The sequence below is a fragment of the Anthonomus grandis genome, chromosome 4 (assembly GCF_022605725.1).
Source record: "Anthonomus grandis grandis chromosome 4, icAntGran1.3, whole genome shotgun sequence".
Lineage (NCBI taxonomy): Eukaryota > Metazoa > Arthropoda > Insecta > Coleoptera > Curculionidae > Anthonomus > Anthonomus grandis.
In genome coordinates this window covers 1,505,176-1,526,810 of record NC_065549.1, presented here as the reverse complement: position 1 = coordinate 1,526,810, position 21,635 = coordinate 1,505,176, and the positions used below count along the sequence as shown (strand labels likewise).

Genomic DNA, 21,635 nt, shown 5'->3' with positions numbered 1-21,635 from the left:
AATTTCATATTTTTTTGAAAAACGCTGAATTACGTGTTTAATCAATTTGCATAGAGAATCCAAATACAAATTTTCAAGTAAATGCGTTGACTAATTTTTGAGTTATAAGCATTTTATGAATTTTTAGAAAAAAAAAATCAATTTTCAGCAAATGCGTTTTTTTTTTCAAAATTTCATATTTTTTTGAAAAACGCTGAATTACGTGTTTAATCAATTTGCATAGAGAATCCAAATACAAATTTTCAAGTAAATGCGTTGACTAATTTTTGAGTTATAAGCATTTTATGAATTTTTAGAAAAAAAAAATCAATTTTCAACAAATGCGTTTTTTTCTTCAAAATTTCATATTTTTTTTTAAAAACGCTGAAATACGTGTTTAATCAATTTGCATAGAGAATCCAAATACAAATTTTCAAGTAAATGCGTTGACTAATTTTTGAATTATAAGCATTTTGTGAATTTTTAGAAAAAAAAATCAACTTTCAGCAAATGCGTTTTTTTCTTCAAAATTTCATATTTTTTTTTTAAAACGCTGAAATACGTGTTTAATCAATTTGCATAGAGAATCCAAATACAAATTTTCAAGTAAATGCGTTGACTAATTTTTGAGTTATAAGCATTTTATGAATTTTTAGAAAAAAAAAATCAATTTTCAACAAATGCGTTTTTTTTTCAAAATTTCATATTTTTTTGAAAAACGCTGAATTACGTGTTTAATCTATTTGCATAGAGAATCCAAATACAAATTTTCAAGTAAATGCGTTGACTAATTTTTGAGTTATAAGCATTTTATGAATTTTTAGAAAAAAAAAATCAATTTTCAGCAAATGCGTTTTTTTTTTCAAAATTTCATATTTTTTTGAAAAACGCTGAATTACGTGTTTAATCAATTTGCATAGAGAATCCAAATACAAATTTTCAAGTAAATGCGTTGACTAATTTTTGAGTTATAAGCATTTTATGAATTTTTAGAAAAAAAAAATCAATTTTCAACAAATGCGTTTTTTTCTTCAAAATTTCATATTTTTTTTTAAAAACGCTGAAATACGTGTTTAATCAATTTGCATAGAGAATCCAAATACAAATTTTCAAGTAAATGCGTTGACTAATTTTTGAGTTATAAGCATTTTATGAATTTTTAGAAAAAAAAAATCAATTTTCAGCAAATGCGTTTTTTTTTTCAAAATTTCATATTTTTTTGAAAAACGCTGAATTACGTGTTTAATCAATTTGCATAGAGAATCCAAATACAAATTTTCAAGTAAATGCGTTGACTAATTTTTGAGTTATAAGCATTTTATGAATTTTTAGAAAAAAAAAATCAATTTTCAACAAATGCGTTTTTTTCTTCAAAATTTCATATTTTTTTTTAAAAACGCTGAAATACGTGTTTAATCAATTTGCATAGAGAATCCAAATACAAATTTTCAAGTAAATGCGTTGACTAATTTTTGAATTATAAGCATTTTGTGAATTTTTAGAAAAAAAAATCAACTTTCAGCAAATGCGTTTTTTTCTTCAAAATTTCATATTTTTTTTTTAAAACGCTGAAATACGTGTTTAATCAATTTGCATAGAGAATCCAAATACAAATTTTCAAGTAAATGCGTTGACTAATTTTTGAGTTATAAGCATTTTATGAATTTTTAGAAAAAAAAAATCAATTTTCAACAAATGCGTTTTTTTTTCAAAATTTCATATTTTTTTGAAAAACGCTGAATTACGTGTTTAATCTATTTGCATAGAGAATCCAAATACAAATTTTCAAGTAAATGCGTTGACTAATTTTTGAGTTATAAGCATTTTATGAATTTTTAGAAAAAAAAAATCAATTTTCAGCAAATGCGTTTTTTTTTTCAAAATTTCATATTTTTTTGAAAAACGCTGAATTACGTGTTTAATCAATTTGCATAGAGAATCCAAATACAAATTTTTAAGTAAATGCGTTGACTAATTTTTGAGTTATAAGCATTTTATGAATTTTTAGAAAAAAAAAATCAATTTTCAACAAATGCGTTTTTTTCTTCAAAATTTCATATTTTTTTTTAAAAACGCTGAAATACGTGTTTAATCAATTTGCATAGAGAATCCAAATACAAATTTTCAAGTAAATGCGTTGACTAATTTTTGAGTTATAAGCATTTTGTGAATTTTTAGAAAAAAAAATCAACTTTCAGCAAATGCGTTTTTTTCTTCAAAATTTCATATTTTTTTTAAAAACGCTGAAATACGTGTTTAATCAATTTGCATAGAGAATCCAAATACAAATTTTCAAGTAAATGCGTTGACTAATTTTTGAGTTATAAGCATTTTGTGAATTTTTAGAAAAAAAAATCAACTTTCAGCAAATGCGTTTTTTTCTTCAAAATTTCATATTTTTTTTAAAAACGCTGAAATACGTGTTTAATCAATTTGCATAGAGAATCCAAATACAAATTTTCAAGTAAATGCGTTGACTAATTTTTGAGTTATAAGCATTTTGTGAATTTTTAGAAAAAAAAACCAACTTTCAGCAAATGCGTTTTTTTCTTCAAAATTTCATACTTTTTTTTAAAAACGCTGAAATACGTGTTTAATCAATTTGCATAGAGAATCCAAATACAAATTTTCAAGTAAATGCGTTGACTAATTTTTGAGTTATAAGCATTTTATGAATTTTTAGAAAAAAAAAATCAATTTTCAGCAAATGCTTTTTTTTTTTCAAAATTTCATATTTTTTTGAAAAACGCTGAAATACGTGTTTAATCAATTTGCATAGAGAATCCAAATACAAATTTTCAAGTAAATGCGTTGACTAATTTTTGAGTTATAAGCATTTTATGAATTTTTAGAAAAAAAAAATCAATTTTCAACAAATGCGTTTTTTTCTTCAAAATTTCATATTTTTTTGAAAAACGCTGAATTACGTGTTTAATCAATTTGCATAGAGAATCCAAATACAAATTTTCAAGTAAATGCGTTGACTAATTTTTGAGTTATAAGCATTTTATGAATTTTTAGAAAAAAAAAATCAATTTTCAACAAATGCGTTTTTTTCTTCAAAATTTCATATTTTTTTTTAAAAACGCTGAAATACGTGTTTAATCAATTTGCATAGAGAATCCAAATACAAATTTTCAAGTAAATGCGTTGACTAATTTTTGAGTTATAAGCATTTTGTGAATTTTTAGAAAAAAAAATCAACTTTCAGCAAATGCGTTTTTTTCTTCAAAATTTCATATTTTTTTTAAAAACGCTGAAATACGTGTTTAATCAATTTGCATAGAGAATCCAAATACAAATTTTCAAGTAAATGCGTTGACTAATTTTTGAGTTATAAGCATTTTGTGAATTTTTAGAAAAAAAAAACAACTTTCAGCAAATGCGTTTTTTTTTCAAAATTTCGTATTTTTTTTTAAAACGCTGAAATAAGTGTCTAATCAATTTGCATGGAAATACCTTATCTTTAAGTCAAAGGAGAGGTGCTTAGTCTGTTATTTTTATATATAATATAGTATAGAACAACAAAAAATAGTCACCTGAATTTAATTAATATAATACATTTCACCCGTCAAAATCATGCTAACTAATGTGAAATAGAGTGATCCAACAATATAGATATTGTTAGTATAAATGTTTTAACACTTAGTGTGGAATTAAATTAATTTTATAATCCACTGTTCTAGTCCTTATTATTAAATTTAATCGTATTTATTTTGGTATGTATCTCAGTACTGCCTTTATAGACCTGAAATTTTTCCCTATAGTTTAATTTTATTGATTCTTTTTTATTAGGTTAGTTTGGTTTTTCTTTAGTTAATTGGTAGGCACTCCCTCATTGTAATTTCATAATTACTGTGTTTTAATTAGGGTTTTAAGAAAATCAATAATTTTGCCTAAAAAAAAAAATCCAGACTCTGCAGACTTACTGATTGTCTCTATATAGAAATTTAATTAATTAATTAGAAAATTAGAATATTTATAAAATTTAATTGCACTTTGACTTTTGACTAAAATTCATTTAACTGTGCAGTGTATACACATACTATGGCTATAAAGAAGTACTTCAGGTAACTAGAAAAGAAGATGACATAAAAATTTCCATTATAAATCTCGTTACTAGACCTACAGATGGCTTACACCTTTTAACAGTGTTTAAAAGTACATCTGGGGTAATAAACTGCCCATGGAAGTAAGGATTTTTCTATATAATTGCTTAGAGCAAAAGAGGTTCTAAGATCAATGGAAAACTCACATATTTTGTGGTTTTAGGGTGGTATCAGGTACCATCAATCCCCTTTTGGCTCCGCCTAATGATTTAGTAGCCTTCAGGTATTATTTTAAGCGGCTTCTGTTTTTTTTTCTAATACCCAGATCTCAGATTTCGTAAAGATTTATGAAAGATTGGTGCGGACCTTCTTTCTTTTGTTGAAGCCAACGTCCGCGTATAATCCACCCTTTTTTTTTACTTGTAGGCACAAATAAGCCTTTAATGGGCTATTGTCTGTGAAAATTAATTCTGGATACACGAATCCATTAAAAAAAAAAGCCAACGATCTGTGTGTTTATGTTACTAAAATAGAGGACCTTGTATCATCGGTTTGATTTACATTCGCAAATTTTAATGATTATTTTTCTTTTTTTGATTTTTTTTTTTGGGACATGATGGTTAACTAGAACTTCCCACAGATTCAGGAAATTCAGGGAATCTTCCAGAAAGGCTCCAAGAAGTTGTTTAAAGTTAGAACATCTGGGAAACATTACATCCCGGTTTGAATATTATAGGAATATTCTTATTAGTGTGGTGTGCTTATTGTCTAGTGTAAATGTCGTTTATTTTATTTAACTGTCTGATTTTTAATAAATTAATTCAGCAGTTTAATTTTCTTTAAAGAATTCAAGAAACTACCTGGAGAACATAAAAATTAGGTCAACTTCCTGGAATAACATAAAAATTAAGTGAATGGTCTGTAATAGATAAAAAATTAAGTTCAATTGCCTGAAACCTTTGAAAATTGTTTGGAAGAATATAATTTCTGAAATTAATACAAAATTATTATTTTAACTGCCTAAGGAAACTTAAAAATGAGATTCACTGCCTGAAATATATTCTTCTTTTATCTTGGAATATAAAAATAAGGTCAACCAAAAAGAAAGATAAACACTTAGAATATCTTAGGATTGAAGTCATTTATTTTGACTGGAAAAAACGTCGTCAACGAATTTAAAAAAATAACTGCCTGGAAAAATATAATAATTAGATTAACTACCTTAAGGCAAAAAAAATAATGCCAAAGACTTAATGTCTGGAATAATTTACTTTAACTGCCTGAAATAACATCAAAAAAAGGTCAGCAGTCTGGGAAAAAATGCGAAAGTTTTGTTAGAATTTTTCTTCCAAGCAGTTGAGGTCCTTTTTCTATTTATTCAAGGCATTCAAAATAATTTTTAATTGCCTGGAAAATTGACACATAATTACCTGGGGAAAAAATTAGCTCAATGGCATGAAAAGAAGAGTAAACAATATTAAAATAACATACAAAAATGAGGTCCGGTATATGGAATAAATACGAAATATTTGGTTAAAATTGACTGAAAATACTGTGAAAAATCACCTAAATTGCCTGATGGAATAATAAATCAACTTTTGTGAATCGTCAAAAAAATAATGTTAAAGTAAGAATTAATTGATCAATCCTATATGAAATAAATAAGAAGAATTTATTTTGAACTGCCTTGAAAAAAAGTATAAAAATGAAGTCAACTGTCTATGAGGCATCAAAAGAAATTTTAGATACTTGACATAAATCGTAACATGTAGTTTATAGAGTTGTAATATGTAAGAAAAATTACTTATCGATGCATTTACAACCTTGGCTGAAGAGTGAGATGCAGCAGAAACTCACTCTTGACCTTAAAACCTATTCCAACCCCAGGAATCACTGACGATCGCTAATAAATTATTTTTTTTCTCGTCTGTAAGTGATTTAATTACAAAAAAAATACTTAGGCAATTTAAGCCGTGACTGAATAGTGAAATAGGTGACAAACTCGTATATTTTGTTTATTGTATTTCTTGGCGACCCTTACCTTGAAAATGACTTGATGATAAATTTATTATAGTTTACGGTTCAAACTTTCGGCAAGCTCAGAATTTGTAATTCAAAGCTTAAAATAATAAAAAATAAAACAAGCTAAGTGTTGAGTCCTATGATGATGATGATGAGTTATCTCATCGAGATACTCTTCAAACAAGATTGGCAAGTTGTTTTGTGGAGAAAACATCTTCCTCATTAAGCATCATTGTATTCAAAACGAGACAAAGTACGACTGAACTGATTTTTCACTATTTTACATCAGAAACCCAAGAATTCGCAAGATGATCATCGGAAGAACTTAATGGGCGTTTCCTAGAAGGCCCGAACACACTTATGCGAACTTTAATGATGCCCCAAAATGGTGCTCTCGATTCACAGAACCCATAAATATAAAAATTAGTTTATAAAATCATCACCAAAACGCCGCTTGGTTGGTTACCGAATTCCGAAAGAACACTTCGCTCGCACGGGAACAACCTCTTTCCTTTTTTCATTCTTTCGTTCGATTTTAATCTTTGAGCACGATGGGCGTGAGATTAGACCTGATTTATTCCGTGACCGAAATATTTAAATTTCAAAGAAGATAAAATATAATGAGGGTTTTTTGGGCTTTGGTAGGTTTCTTTAAAAAGTTTCCTCATCTGCAGCTTTAAAGCAGCTTTCCCAGTAGTAGACCAGGTGTACCTTTTTGGTTAAAATTATTGGAAATTTCTTGAAATACAATTTTCTTGAAAAACTTTTTTCTCTAAGGTAATTATTTTCTGCAAAAAAAACTTTTTCATTAGCCCTACCCTTCCCCCTCCCCACCCACCCCACACAACTTACAAGTAAGAATTTGGTTTAAAATTTAATTGTTTTCCAAAATAATAAGCATGAACAAGATTGGTTTCGTGGTTAATATCCAATCTAATAACATAGTTTGTGTATTTAGATTTGATATTATTACATATATGTATATTAATAAATATTTAATACAAAAGCAGTGCTTTTAGATTGGATATTCTATATAATACTAGGTGTAGTAATCGAGCTTAAATACTAGATATATAAATCCCGGGTCAATGTTTTTCAATTTTCTCCCATTTGTAAACAGAATAGTATATACGTATATTCTCCACTTTAAAAAATATACCTTCACCATATACTGTTGATCAGTATATAGCAAAACGACAAATTTACTAAATATCGTTGAATATTGAAAGTCCATTCTAAAAAATTGAAAATATTCGAATTTTTACTCTAAGAAAGCCTGTCAAAGGCAAACTAAGTTACTTCTCATAGACTAAAGAATAACTCAAGTCCCAGTAGTTCATGTTTTAATATTTTTGATTTTTGCGATTGTCTGCAGATTTTTTATGTTTTTCCAGGAACAATATTGAAAATCCTGCCAAAGAAAGTAAAAATGTTCGAATTTTTATTCCAGGAATGCTTTTAAGAGCCAAACTAAGTTTTCTCTCATAGACTAGAGAGTAAATAGAATTTAGGAATTTTTGATTTTACTACCTGGAAAAAAATCAGAATTGCCTGAAATTGACATAAAAAATACTCCAAATTTCTAGAAAAAATGAGGAGTTGCGCTTCAACTACCTTGAATTGATAAATAGCAATTTTTAATGGAAAAATCAAATCATGAGATCAACTAATAAATGCCAAATATGTATTTCAACGGCCTAATGAAATGATGACTCTAAAAAAGCCTGGAATAAATCTACCATAAATTGTGATTTTTTTTAAATTCCAGGAACTTAAAATAGTTTTTTACGTCGTTTTCTTGGAACCAAAATCTAATTCCTGGTCCAGGAATTTGAAAAACTCCTTCACCAATTCCAGACCTTTGAGCTGAGTTTTCTCTCTATGTCACATATTAAGTTAATGTCTGTCAACTCACTTGTATGGTCCCTCTTAATCCATAATAAAAACTCTATGTGGTGGAAATTTCAAATCTTCGTACCCTGTTTTTAAGTTTTTGAAAAATCGTTCGCATTGAATTCTATTTATTACAGACTACATTTTTTCCAGAGCTCTAAGGGATAAATTATTTCTTAATGCAAAATCTTGCACCCAATGTTTTCCCGCCATTTTATTTTCGGTATTAAACCTATGCGGAATTTTGTTTGCTATGGCATATTGACCTGACGTCTTTCATAAGCAGACCATAAAACATTGCATCCAAATCAGCTAACTCCCTTTCTTGCTCGTTTGAAAATATGGGTTAGAACCTACCTAGACTAGAAGGAACAGTGGCCTAAAATAAAAATTGAAGCACGGTTTACTTTTCTCGTCTCTTTTATATGGCGGTAAATTTAAATTCTAAGAAATAAGAAGTTCATATATTAATAATCAATCCAGGGATTTCTCGTTTTAAAGTAAAGTCTCTCAAAAATTAATAATAATAATAAATAAATGTTTTTTTTTGAGCAAAAGTTTGACTTTTTACGTAAGAGTTTTAAGGTAAAGTTGAATATCTCGAAAACTAAGAGAAATATTCTTGTAAAATAAAAACAATAATATTCCAGGGAATATTTTAGGAAGTATATTAAGCAATCAAAGCTTTCTCGGCAATATTTTTGGAAATTTTGGGCTTTTTAAGTGAAACTGTCTTATAAGGATTATCACAAACAGCACACACTTAAAACCCTTATGTCTCATAAAATTATAGAAATATTCTTACGAAATAAAAAATAGAATATATTTTAAAAATTATATTAAGTAGTCGTATTTTTTTATTGTTATTTTGTCATTAGGTGCAGTGATAAAATGGCCATCTCGCCCAAGCAAGACATATGACCTTTTCTCATCCTTACATATAAATTGCTAAACAATTTTTTGGAAATTTAAGCACATTTTTAGGGAGGCATGTTAGAAATTGCCTGGAAAATTACTCTTTGGAAAAGAATGAGAGATGTTTACATTCTTACTCATTATTATAATTTTGTTAGCACCTTAGGTGCAATTTATCGCTCAACTTCTTGCATAATAAGTTAACGCGCCATCATGCTGATCAACTAACAGATTTTTCAATTTAGCAGGGATATAAATTAGTTTTCAAGGTCTGACCAATAAAATATCTATGATGATGAATTTTTATCGCATCGGGTATGTTATTAAACTTGTTAGAGCCCGATGGTATGCCATAAACGGTGATATGGTATATGGTATAAAGCGAGAAGGAGATGATTATGGTGGTAGGTTAATGATAATAATAATTATTTTTGTATGTAGTACCCAAGCAACACATTATATATTATCATCGTTAAATATATATTTTTTCTGAAAAAGCATGAAAAATCTTTAAATATTCCTAAAAATCAAAGACTCAAAGACTTGATTTCCTTAGTCTGTGAGAGAGAACTTAGTTTGTCTCTTCCAGGCATTCCTGGAATAAAATTTCCAATATTTTTACTTTTTTTTGGAAGAATTTTTAAAATTTCTTTGGCAAAAGAATGAAAAATCTTCAAATAGTTCTGAAATTTAGAATTTTCGAAATTTGAACTACTGAAACTTGAGTTATTATTAGACGATAAGAGAGAACGCATTCAGTCTGTAATAAAAGTTCAAATATTTTCACTTTTTATAGAAGCATTTTAAAAATTGCTTCTGGAAAATCATGAAAAATATTTAAATTTTGACAAAAATTAAAAATTTTGAGATTTGAACTATTAGAACTTCAGTTATTCCTTAGACGATGAAATATATTTTGTCTCTCACGGGCATACCTGGAATGAATATTCAAATATTTTAACTTTTTTTGGAAGAATTTTAATTTTTTTTTCTAAAAAAAGCATGAAAAAAATTTTTGAAATATTTAAAATATATAATACTTAAATATATAAAAATCAAAAATTCCTAAATTTGGTTTACTAGAATTTACTAGAACTTGATTTATTCCCTAGTCTATTAGAGAGAATTTAATTTGTTTTTTCCAGGCAGTCCTGGAATAAGGACTCGAATATTTTCACTTTTTTTTAGAGGATTTTTAAGAAATTTTCTGGAAAATCTTCAAAAATTCCCAAATATCAAAAATTTGAGTATAAAATAAAAAATGTTTGCCTTGAGTTATTCTCTAGTGGACGAGAGAAAATGTAGTTTATCTCTTACAGGAATTCCTGGAATAACGATTTGAATGTTTTTTTGAAAGATTTTTAAAATTGTTTCTGGAAAAACATGAAAATTCTTCAGATAATCGCAAAAATCAAAAATGTTAAAATTTGAACTCCTGGGACTCGAGTTATTCTTTAGTCTATGAGAAGGAACTTAGTTTGTCTTTAACAGGCTCTCCTAGAATAAAAATTCGAATATTTTCAATTTTTTTAAATGAATTCAAAATTTCTTCTGAAATTTTTTTAAATATTCTAAAAAATGAAAAACTCAAAAACTTCATTTACTAGGACTTGATTTATTCCTCAGTCTGTGAGAGAGAACTTTGTTTGTCTCTTTTAGGCATTCCTGGAATAAAAAATCGAATATTTTGTTTTTTTTTATTTGGTTAGTTAGGAGATTATATGCCATTTAAAATGATGTATCACACTTATGGTAGCCCATTGAAATTTTGAATTTAAATCTGAATTTTGAATTGAATTGAAACAAAAGTTCAATAAAAAATCCAATATTCCTTTTTCCGACATTTTTGACCACTATTCGCTGGTACGTTAAACGATTTAGTGTTTTTTGGCACTGTTGAATAGATATTTTAATGCTGCTTACAATGATGTATCACACGATGGGGGTTTCCATTATTATCTGGAGGTGAGAAAGTGGATGGACAGAACTTTTTCAAATATAAAATTAAACATCCCCCTGTATATCTAAAGTGACGTGCTTTTTTTTCACCATTTACAAACAAATTAAGCCTCAAACAAGTAAGTAATAGTAAAAATTAAAATTTTTTGTATAAAAAAATCATTTCCAAATTTTGAAAATTCTTTCTTTTTTATTTGTTTTAGGGAGAATTTGTTAAAATAAATAAAAAAAAAATTTAAAAAATCATGAAAATTACTGTTTATTTTGAAAAGATTTATGAAGAAAAATATTAATATTTAATAGTTAAAAATATTTTTCAATAAAATTAACGCATTCACTTTGAAAAAGTTTTATAAAAATCCCTTCTGAAGCAATCCTGGATGTATGTGCAAAATAAACAAAACAATATGATGTGTATTGAATAAAAAAATTTAAAAAATACAAAATTTCCTTAAATTCTGCATCGGCAATCGAGCTCCTGAGATATTACACCGATATGCCATGAATATATTTCTGTATGTTTATATTCAAGTTAACAAACCTAAAATCAATATGAAATAACTAAAATCAATAAGCTGATCAGAAATTAAAACCGGAAAGTAAGCGATGAGATTAATATTTTATCGTTTCTGAATTTAGGACGATGCATGTTTCATATATTATTGTTAAATTAAATATTTTATGGTTTAACTTTTTCCAAGCTGATAAGGTATGGTTTTTTTTTTCGCGTCATTTATATCTACAAAATGTAAAAGTAAATACAGATAGCAACATTTCTTAAAGCAAATTAAATTTTATTAATTTATCGGATTTTTATTAGAAAAATGTGCTTTTTTTGATTTTTTAAATTTCAAAGAAAATATATTTTGTCTCTCACAGGCATACCTGGAATGAATATTCAAATATTTTAACTTTTTTTGGAAGAATTTTCAAAATTTTTTCTAAAAAAAGCATGAAAAAATCTTCAAATATATAAAATATTTTAAATATATAAAAATCAAAAATTCCTAAATTTGATTTACTAGAATTTGATTTATTCCCTAGTCTATGAAAGAGAATTTAATTTGTCTCTTCCAGGCAGTCCTGGAATAAGAACTCGAATATTTTCACTTTTTATAGAGGATTATTAAATTTTTTTTTAAAAACCTGGAAAATTCCCAAATATCAAAAATTTCGGATTTTGAACTACTGGGACTTGAGTTATTCCTTAGTGGACGAAAGAAAATGTAGTTTATCTCTTACAGGCATTCCTGGAATAAACATTTGAATGTTTTTTTGAAAGATTTTTAAAATTGTTTCTGGAAAAACATGAAAAATCTTCAGATAATCGCAAAAATCAAAAATGTTAAAATTTGAACCACTGAAACTCGAGTTATTCTTTAGTCTATGAGAGGGAACTTAGTTTGTCTTTGACAGGCTCTCCTAGAATAAAAACTCGAATATTTAAAATTTTTTAAAATGGATTTTCAAAATTTCTTCTGAAAAAGCATGAAAAATCTTTAAATATTCCAAAAAATAAAAAATTCAAAAATTTAAATCACTAGGACTTGACTTATTATTCAGTCTGTGAGAGAGAACTTCGTTTGTCTCTTCTAGGCATTCCTGGAATAAAAATTCGAATATTTTCACTTTTTTTTGAAAGAATTTTTAACATTTCTTTGGGAAAAGAATGAAAAATCTTTAAATAGTTCCAAAATTGAAAATTTTCGAAATTTGAACGACTGAAACTTGAGTTATTATTAGACGATGAGAGAGAACTTAGTTAGTCTCTTACAGGCATTCCTGGAATAAAGATTCAAATATTTTCACTTTTTATAGAAGGATTTTAAAATTAAAAATTTGAACTACTAGGACTTCAGTTATTCCTTAGACGATGAGAGAAAATATATTTTGACTCTCACAGGCATACCTGGAATAAATATTCAAATATTTTAACTTTTTTTGGAAGAATTTTTAACTACTGGGACTTGAGTTATTCTTTAGTCTATGAGAGGGAACTTAGTTTGCCTTTGACAGGCTCTCCTAGAATAAAAACTCGAATATTTTCAATTTTTTAAAATGGATTTTTAAAATTTCTTCTGAAAAAGCATGAAAAATCTTTAAATATTGCAAAAAATAAAAAATTCAAAAATTTCATTCACTAGGACTTGATTTATTCCTCAGTCTGTGAGAGAGAACTTAGTTTGTCTCTTCCAGGCATTTCTGGAATAAAAATTCGAATATTTTCATTTTTTGTAGAAGGATTTTAAAAATTGCTTCTGGACAATCATAAAAATATTCAAATTTTCCCAAAAATTTAAAATTTCGAAATTTGAACTACTAGGACCTCAGTTATTCCTGAGACGATGAAAAAAATATATTTTGTTTGAAATATATATAATTTTCAAAATTTTTTCTAAAAAAAGCATGAAAAAAATCTTCAAATATTTAAAATATATAATACTTAAATATTTACAAATCAAAAATTCCTAAATTTGATTTACTAGAACATGATTTATTCCCTAGTCTATGAGAGAGAACTTAATTTGTCTCTTCCAGGCAGTCCTGGAATAAAAACTCGAATATTTTCACTTTTTTTTAGAGGATTTTTTTAAAAAAATGTGAAAAATCTGGAAAATTTCCAAATATCAAAAATTTCGGAATTTGAACTACTGGGACTTGAGTTATTCCTTAGCGGATGAAAGAAAATGTAGTTTATCTCTTACAGGCATTCCTGGAATAAACATTTGAATATTTTATATTTTTTTGGAAATATTTTTGTTATTGTTTCTGGAAAAGCATGAAAATCTTTAAATATTTCAAAAAATCCAAAATTGCATTTACTAGGACTTGATTTATTCTTCAGTCTGTGAGGGAGAACTTCGTTTGTCTCTTCTAGGCATTCCTGGAATAAAAATTGGAATATTTTAATTTTTTGGATTTTTAAAATTCCTTCTGAAAAACCTGGAAAATCTTAAGAAACTCTCAAAAAATTTAAAATTTAAGGTGCTGGGACTAAGGTGCTAAGACGATTTTTGGGGTCACTACTGGTTCTATTGCACTCTCTTGAAATCCCCCTAAAAAACGCTCAAATATTAAATATACATTGAAAATATCCCCTTCCGGCCTATATAACAGCACACACAAAAAGAAAACTCATTTATTTTTTCAACAGACTAAAATTTTACATGAAAATAAACTACACGTCCAGTATAGCGGCGATGTTGCCCAAGGTAACTTATCCCCATCTATTTATGATCGCGTAAACATGCAGAACATTGCTTCTTTGTAGGTATGTCGTATACAGTATGTGCCAGTGGGCGGATTTCGATTATGTATTTAAATTTACCTCTCACTCTCTCTCGTGTGTGTTTTTTTTTTCAATAAAATATATGCATGCATTTTCTTTTTAAAACCGAAAAACAATGCACATAATAAAATTCTTCTTCTTACGGTCTCACAATAATCGAAATGCACTTGAGGTCTCACGCCATTGTGAGTGGCTATAAAAGGGCCATTGGCAAAGGTTCTTTGTTGTTTTTTTTTCTGTTAGTTAACTTGACACCATTGGAGATTTAAATAAAAGGGTTATAGTGAAATTTGCTTCAAGGAGTTTTCCTATGATGGTTTTCGTCGATTTATGTTCCGCTATTCAATCATTCCTTGGCGCGCTTCACCTTAACCCAGAAAAGAAGACCGGCTAATTTGTAAAACAAATATTGAACCTCGAAAATTAAGTACATTTACCCGTCAGTGTGTGAGTTTATTTGGATTAGCAGTACGAGTTTAAAAAAAAAATTCTTGCGTGGGTTTTTTTTTAATCGCTAACAGGCGAATCAATGTAAACATTACATAAGAAAAAAATCTATATTTAATTTATATGGTGTATTTTTTAGTAAAATAGTTAGAGCTTAGTTATAACGTTCAAAAAAATGAGATATTACTTAAATACATTTTCATAAGAATAATGGAAATCAAAGGAAATTACACGTTGTTACAGGCAATTGTTATTGCTTACTTACTATTTTGAAAGCAAGAATGTCCAGAAATCCTATTGTAAAGACAGACAAATACACAGAAATTACTGCCTGAAATACATTATTACATTATTCCAGGCAATTGGGCTTAAATCCTACTTTCAGGGTGAAAAATATCCAGAAATCATATTGTAAAGATAGGCAAATACACAAAAATTACTGCCTGAAATAAATTATTACATTATTCCAGGCAATTGGACTTAAATTCTACTTTGAGGGTGAAAAATATCCAGAAATCCTATTGTAAAAACAGGCAAATACACAGAAATTACTGCCTGGAATAAATTATTACATTATTCCAGGCAATTGGGCTTAAATTCTACTTTGAGGGTGAAAAATATCCAGAAATCCTATTGTAAAGACAGGCAAATACACAGAAATTACTGCCTGAAATATATTATTACATTATTCCAGGCAATTGGACTTAAATTCTACTTTGAGGGTGAAAAATATCCAGAAATCCTATTGTAAAGACAGGCAAATACACAGAAATTACTGCCTGAAATATATTATTACATTATTTCAGGCAATTGGGCTTAAATTCTACTTTGAGGGTGAAAAATATCCAGAAATCCTATTGTAAAGACAGACAAATACACAGAAATTACTACCTGAAATACATTATTACATTATTCCAGGCAATTGGGCTTAAATTCTACTTTGAGGGTGAAAAATATCCAGAAATCCTATTGTAAAGACAGGCAAATACACAGAAATTACTGCCTGAAATAAATTATTATATTATTCCAGGCAATTAGGCTTAAATTCTACTTTGAGGGTGAAAAATATCCAGAAATCCTATTGTAAAGACAGACAAATACACAGAAATTACTACCTGAAATACATTATTACATTATTCCAGGCAATTGGGCTTAAATTCTACTTTGAGGGTGAAAAATATCCAGAAATCCTATTGTAAAGACAGGCAAATACACAGAAATTACTGCCTGAAATAAATTATTATATTATTCCAGGCAATTAGGCTTAAATTCTACTTTGAGGGTGAAAAATATCCAGAAATCCTATTGTAAAGACAGACAAATACACAGAAATTACTACCTGAAATACATTATTACATTATTCCAGGCAATTGGGCTTAAATTCTACTTTGAGGGTGAAAAATATCCAGAAATCCTATTGTAAAGACAGGCAAATACACAGAAATTACTGCCTGAAATAAATTATTATATTATTCCAGGCAATTGGGCTTAAATTCTACTTTGAGGGTGAAAAATATCCAGAAATCCTATTGTAAAGACAGGCAAATACACAGAAATTACTGCCTGAAATACATTATTACATTATTCCAGGCAATTGGGCTTAAATTCTACTTTAAGGGTGAAAAATATCCAGAATCCTATTGTAAAGACAGGCAAATACACAGAAATTACTGCCTGAAATAAATTATTACATTATTCCAGGCAATTGGGCTTAAATTCTACTTTGAGGGTGAAAAATATCCAGACATCCTTTTGTAAAGACAGGCAAATACACAGAAATTACTGCCTGGAATAAATTATTACTCAACAAAAAGCCCAGTATAATATAACCAATATCGAAAAACATAAAACCAAAGTTCTTAGTCCGTTGGCGAAACTGTAATAAACCATTTTATAAATAATTCAAATTTCCCGCTAAATCGGTCCATGCTCAGAAACTGTCTTGGGCAATTTTAATGTTGGCACGTCATTAGCCCGCTTTTGATTATTAAGCGTGTAAGTGGGAGTAAGACAGATAATAACCCTATTTATGTGAAAGACGATAGAAGTCAAAATTGACAATTTTTAGGTGGCGTTTTACAGAAAATATATTTTACTACTTATTAACTGCAAAGATGGAAAACTGAAGGTTTCTTGTTTCTTATACAAGAAGATTCATTATATCGTGACATAAAAAGGAATAAAAGGAACAAGAAAGACGCTCGCCGTGAGTTACTGCAAAACGTACTTATGTACTAGTCCGACACATTTAAAAAACGTTAATAATATAATTTAATAATAGTCGCTTGGACGGGGGGTTTGTAATTTGTACTCGCCGCATTTATGGTGTGTTCGTCTTTGGCGGTAAGAAGCCTCTATAGTCGTTTCAAGGCCTCAAGGACCCAACTTTATGGCAAAGAATACGTGAACGTCCTTATCCTTAAAAATCTCAGTCGAAAACTGCAGTAATCGTCAATAATTGGGGGCCTGTAATAACTGGTCCGCTATACATATACATCTGTTCTGTCCTTGTTCCGCTCATTGTAACTGCAATGTTTGTGGTGTCAAACTGAAAAACAATCTTGTTGGTTTGTGGGGATATACAAAGGATTTCATTAAAAAGAGACTCAAAGGTCGAAATTGAAAGTGGAAGCTTTAAATTTTTCATTCGTGTGTATCTTTAATAGTAATATTAATTTTTTGTGCCATAAAACTCCAGCTAAAAATTTTCAATCATTTAAATGAGGTTATTTATTGTCTCTCTCAGGTGCACTTATAGACTCAGTTGTCAAATGAGAGTTTGAAGTGTCAAAATTTTAAATCTCTAATGACAGGTTCTGAGCGACCATGGCTGGTCGAATTTTGGCGGGAAATTTATATTCTTTTTAAAATATCAGACTTTCGATTTTACGATATGAAATTAATCTAATAGTCCATTGAGTAAAAAAAAAGGAGCCCAAGGAGAGCGAGAAAGAAGAAATCCAAACGTCAAAGTGATACACAGTTTAATTGAACATGACCGTCATTTATTTATGTTCTACATAAAAACTACTTGATGTAAAAATTTAAAATTTTCTGGAGAGATGGTCCAATGTACTGTCTATTAAATTTAAAAGTTTCGTACTCATAGACTTCATCAGTAAAAACTTATTTAAACCCAAACATCAAAGTGATGCAAAATTTAATTGAACATGACTGTTATTTATTTATTTTTAATTAAAAAACTACTTGATTTAAAATTAAAATTTTTTTGTAGAGATAGTTCAATGTACTGTCTATAAACCCTAAAAGTTTCGTACTCATAGACCTCGTCAGTAAAAACTTATTTAAACCCAAACATCAAAGTGATGCAAAATTTAATTGAATATGACCATCATTTACTTATGTTTAATTAAAAAACTACTTAATGTAAAAATTAAAAATTTTCTGGAGCGATAGTCCAATGTACTGTCTATTAACTCTAAAAGTTTCGTACTCATAGGCCTCATCAGTAAAAACTTATTTAAGCTCAAACATCAAAATGATGCAAAATTTAATTGAACATGACCGTCATTTATTTATTTTTAATTAAAAAACTACTTGATGTAAAAATGTAAAATTTTCTGAAGAAATAGTCCAATGTACTGTCTATAAACCCTAAAAGTTTCGTACTCATAGACCTCATCAATAAAAACTTATTTAAGCCCAAACTTCAAAGTGATGCAAAATTTAATTGAACATGACCGTCATTTACTTATTTTTAATTAAAAAACTACTTGATCTAAAAAGTTGAAATTTTCTGGAGAGATAGTCCAACCTACTCTCTATTAACTTTAAAAGCTTCGTAATCATAGGCCTCATCAGTAAAAACTTATTTAAATCCTAACATCAAAGTGATGCAACATTTAATTGAACATGACTATCGTTTACTTATTTTTGTAATTAAAAAACTACTTGATGTAAAAATTAAAAATTTTCTGAAAAGATAGTCCAATGTACTGTCTATTAACCCTAAAAGTTTCGTACCCATAGACCTCATCAGTAAAAACTTATTTAAGTTCAAACATCAAAATGATGCAAAATTTAATTGAACATGACCGTCATTTATTTATTTTTAATTAAAACACTACTTGACGTAAAAATTTAAAATTGTCTGAAGAAATAGTCCAATGTACTGTCTATTAACCCTAAACTGTCTATAAACCCTAGAAGTTTCGTACTCATAGACCTCATCAATAAAAACTTATTTAAACCCAAACATCAAAGTGATGCAGAATTTAATTGAACATGACCGTCATTTATTTATTTTTAATTAAAACACTACTTGACGTAAAAATTTAAAATTGTCTGAAGAAATAGTCCAATGTACTGTCTATTAACCCTAAACTATCTATAAACCCTAGAAGTTTCGTACTCATAGACCTCATCAGTAAAAACTTATTTAAACCTAAACATTAAAATGATGCAAAATTTAATTAAACTTGACCCTCATTTACTTATTTTTAATTAAGAAACTACTTGATGTAAAAATTTGAAATTTTCTGGAGAGATAGTCCAATGTACTGTCTATTAACCCTAAAAGTTTCGTACTCATAGACCTCATCAGTAAAAACTTATTTAAGTTCAAACATCAAAATGATGCAAAATTTAATTGAACATGACCGTCATTTATTTATTTTTAATTAAAACACTACTTGACGTAAAAATTTAAAATTGTCTGAAGAAATAGTCCAATGTACTGTCTATTAACCCTAAACTGTCTATAAACCCTAGAAGTTTCGTACTCATAGACCTCATCAATAAAAACTTATTTAAACCCAAACATCAAAGTGATGCAGAATTTAATTGAACATGACCGTCATTTATTTATTTTTAATTAAAACACTACTTGACGTAAAAATTTAAAATTGTCTGAAGAAATAGTCCAATGTACTGTCTATTAACCCTAAACTATCTATAAACCCTAGAAGTTTCGTACTCATAGACCTCATCAGTAAAAACTTATTTAAACCTAAACATTAAAATGATGCAAAATTTAATTAAACTTGACCCTCATTTACTTATTTTTAATTAAGAAACTACTTGATGTAAAAATGTAAAATTTTCTGGAGAGATAGTCCAATGTACTGTCTATTAACCCTAAAAGTTTCGTACTCATAGACCTCATCAGTAAAAACTTATTTAAGTTCAAACATCAAAATGATGCAAAATTTAATTGAACATGACCGTCATTTATTTATTTTTAATTAAAACACTACTTGACGTAAAAATTTAAAATTTTCTGAAGAAATAGTCCAATGTACTGTCTATAAACCCTAAAAGTTTCGTACCCATAGACCTCATCAGTAAAAGCATATTTAAGCTCAAACATCAAAATGATGCAAAATTTAATTGAACATGACAGTCATTTATTTATTTTTAATTAAAAAACTACTCAATGTAAAAATATAAAATTTTCTGAAGAAATAGTCCAATGTACTGTCTATAAACCCTAAAAGTTTCGTACTCATAGACCTCATCAGTAAAAACTTATTTAAGCCCAAGCATCAAAGTGATGGAAAATTTAATTGAACATGACCGTCATTTATTTATTTTTAATTAAGAAACTACTTGATGTAAAAATTTAAAATTTTCCGGAGAAATAGTCTAATGTACTGTCTATAAATCCTAAAAGTTTCGTACTCATAGACCTCATCAGTAAAAACTTATTTAAACCCAAACATCAAAGTGATGCAAAATTTAAATAAAAATGACCGTCATTTATTTATTTTTAATTAAAAAACTACTTGATGTAAAAATGTAAAATTTTCTGAAGAAATAGTCCAATGTACTGTCTATAAACCCTAAAAGTTTCGTACTCATAGACTTCATCAGTAAAAACTTATTTAAACCCAAACATCAAAGTGATGCAAAATTTAAATAAAATTGACCGTCATTTATTTATTTTTAATTAAAAAACTACTTGATGTAAAAATTTAAAATTTTCTGAAGAAATAGTCCAATGTATTGTCTATAAACCCTAAAAGTTTCGTACTCATAGACCTCATCAGTAAAAACTTATTTAAACCCAAACATCAAAGTGATGCAAAATTTAAATAAAAATGACCGTCATTTATTTATCTTTAATTAAAAAACTACTTGATGTATAAATTTAAAATTTTCTGAAAAAATAGTCCAATGTACTGTCTATTAACCCTAAAAGTTTCGTACCCATAGACCTCATCAGTAAAAACTTATTTAAGTTCAAACATCAAAATGATGCAAAATTTAATTGAACATGACCGTCATTTATTTATTTTTAAGTAAAACACTACTTGACGTAAAAATTTAAAATTGTCTGAAGAAATAGTCCAATGTACTGTCTATAAACCCTAAAAGTTTCATGCCCATAGATCTCATCAGTAAAAACTTATTTAAGCTTAAACATCAAAATGATGCAAAATTTAATTGAACATGACCGTCATTTATTTATTTTTAATAAAAAACTACTTGATGTAAAAATTTAAAATTTTCTGAAGAAATAGTCCAATGTACTGTCTATAAACCCTAAAAGTTTCGTACCCATAGACCTCATCAGTAAAAACTTATTTAAGCTCAAACATCAAAATGATGCAAAAATTAATTGAACATGACCGTCTTTTATTTATTTTTAATGAAAAAACTACTTGATCTAAAAAGTTGTACTAAGGTACTGCCTATAAGCCATAAAAGTTTAGGACTTATAGTCTCATCAGCCAAAAGGTATTTGATGTTAAACCCTATAGTAGGTCATAATTTAATTGCACTTCTGAGACACCTTGTATATATCACTATCCTTGAAACATCGTTTTAATGCCTATAAGTTATACTCTATTTTTCAACAGTTTCTCAACCTCTAACATACAAAAGAATCTTGATTTTCAGTTCATATCAACTTCAACTGGTCTCCACATAAGTGAGTTTCTACTTTGACCCCACAAACGTGTGAAATTTCTTCACTTTTACCATAGTTTCGTTCTACAAAACCACTCACAAAAAAAAGAATGAACAAACGGTTATAAACTATTATTGAAATTGGTTGAAAGTGCATTCGTTCTAACGTAAACTCGGATGAAAAGAGGTTCATGAATTTTAACGGCCCATGC

General features: G+C 27.9%; 1 protein-coding gene and 1 long non-coding RNA gene across 6 annotated transcripts in view; one reads left to right on the top strand and one right to left on the bottom strand.

Moving 5' to 3' along the window:
• The window catches only part of LOC126734775 (papilin), a 208,161-nt gene that overhangs the window by 11,535 nt on the left and 174,991 nt on the right, over nt 1–21,635 (top strand). The window lies entirely within an intron of this gene.
• On the bottom strand, nt 14,874–15,944 carry LOC126734778 (uncharacterized). Its single transcript, XR_007660172.1, has 3 exons — nt 15,669–15,944; nt 15,445–15,556; nt 14,874–14,884 (listed from the first exon to the last, which is right to left on the bottom strand). It is a non-coding gene; the product is annotated as an uncharacterized LOC126734778 (long non-coding RNA).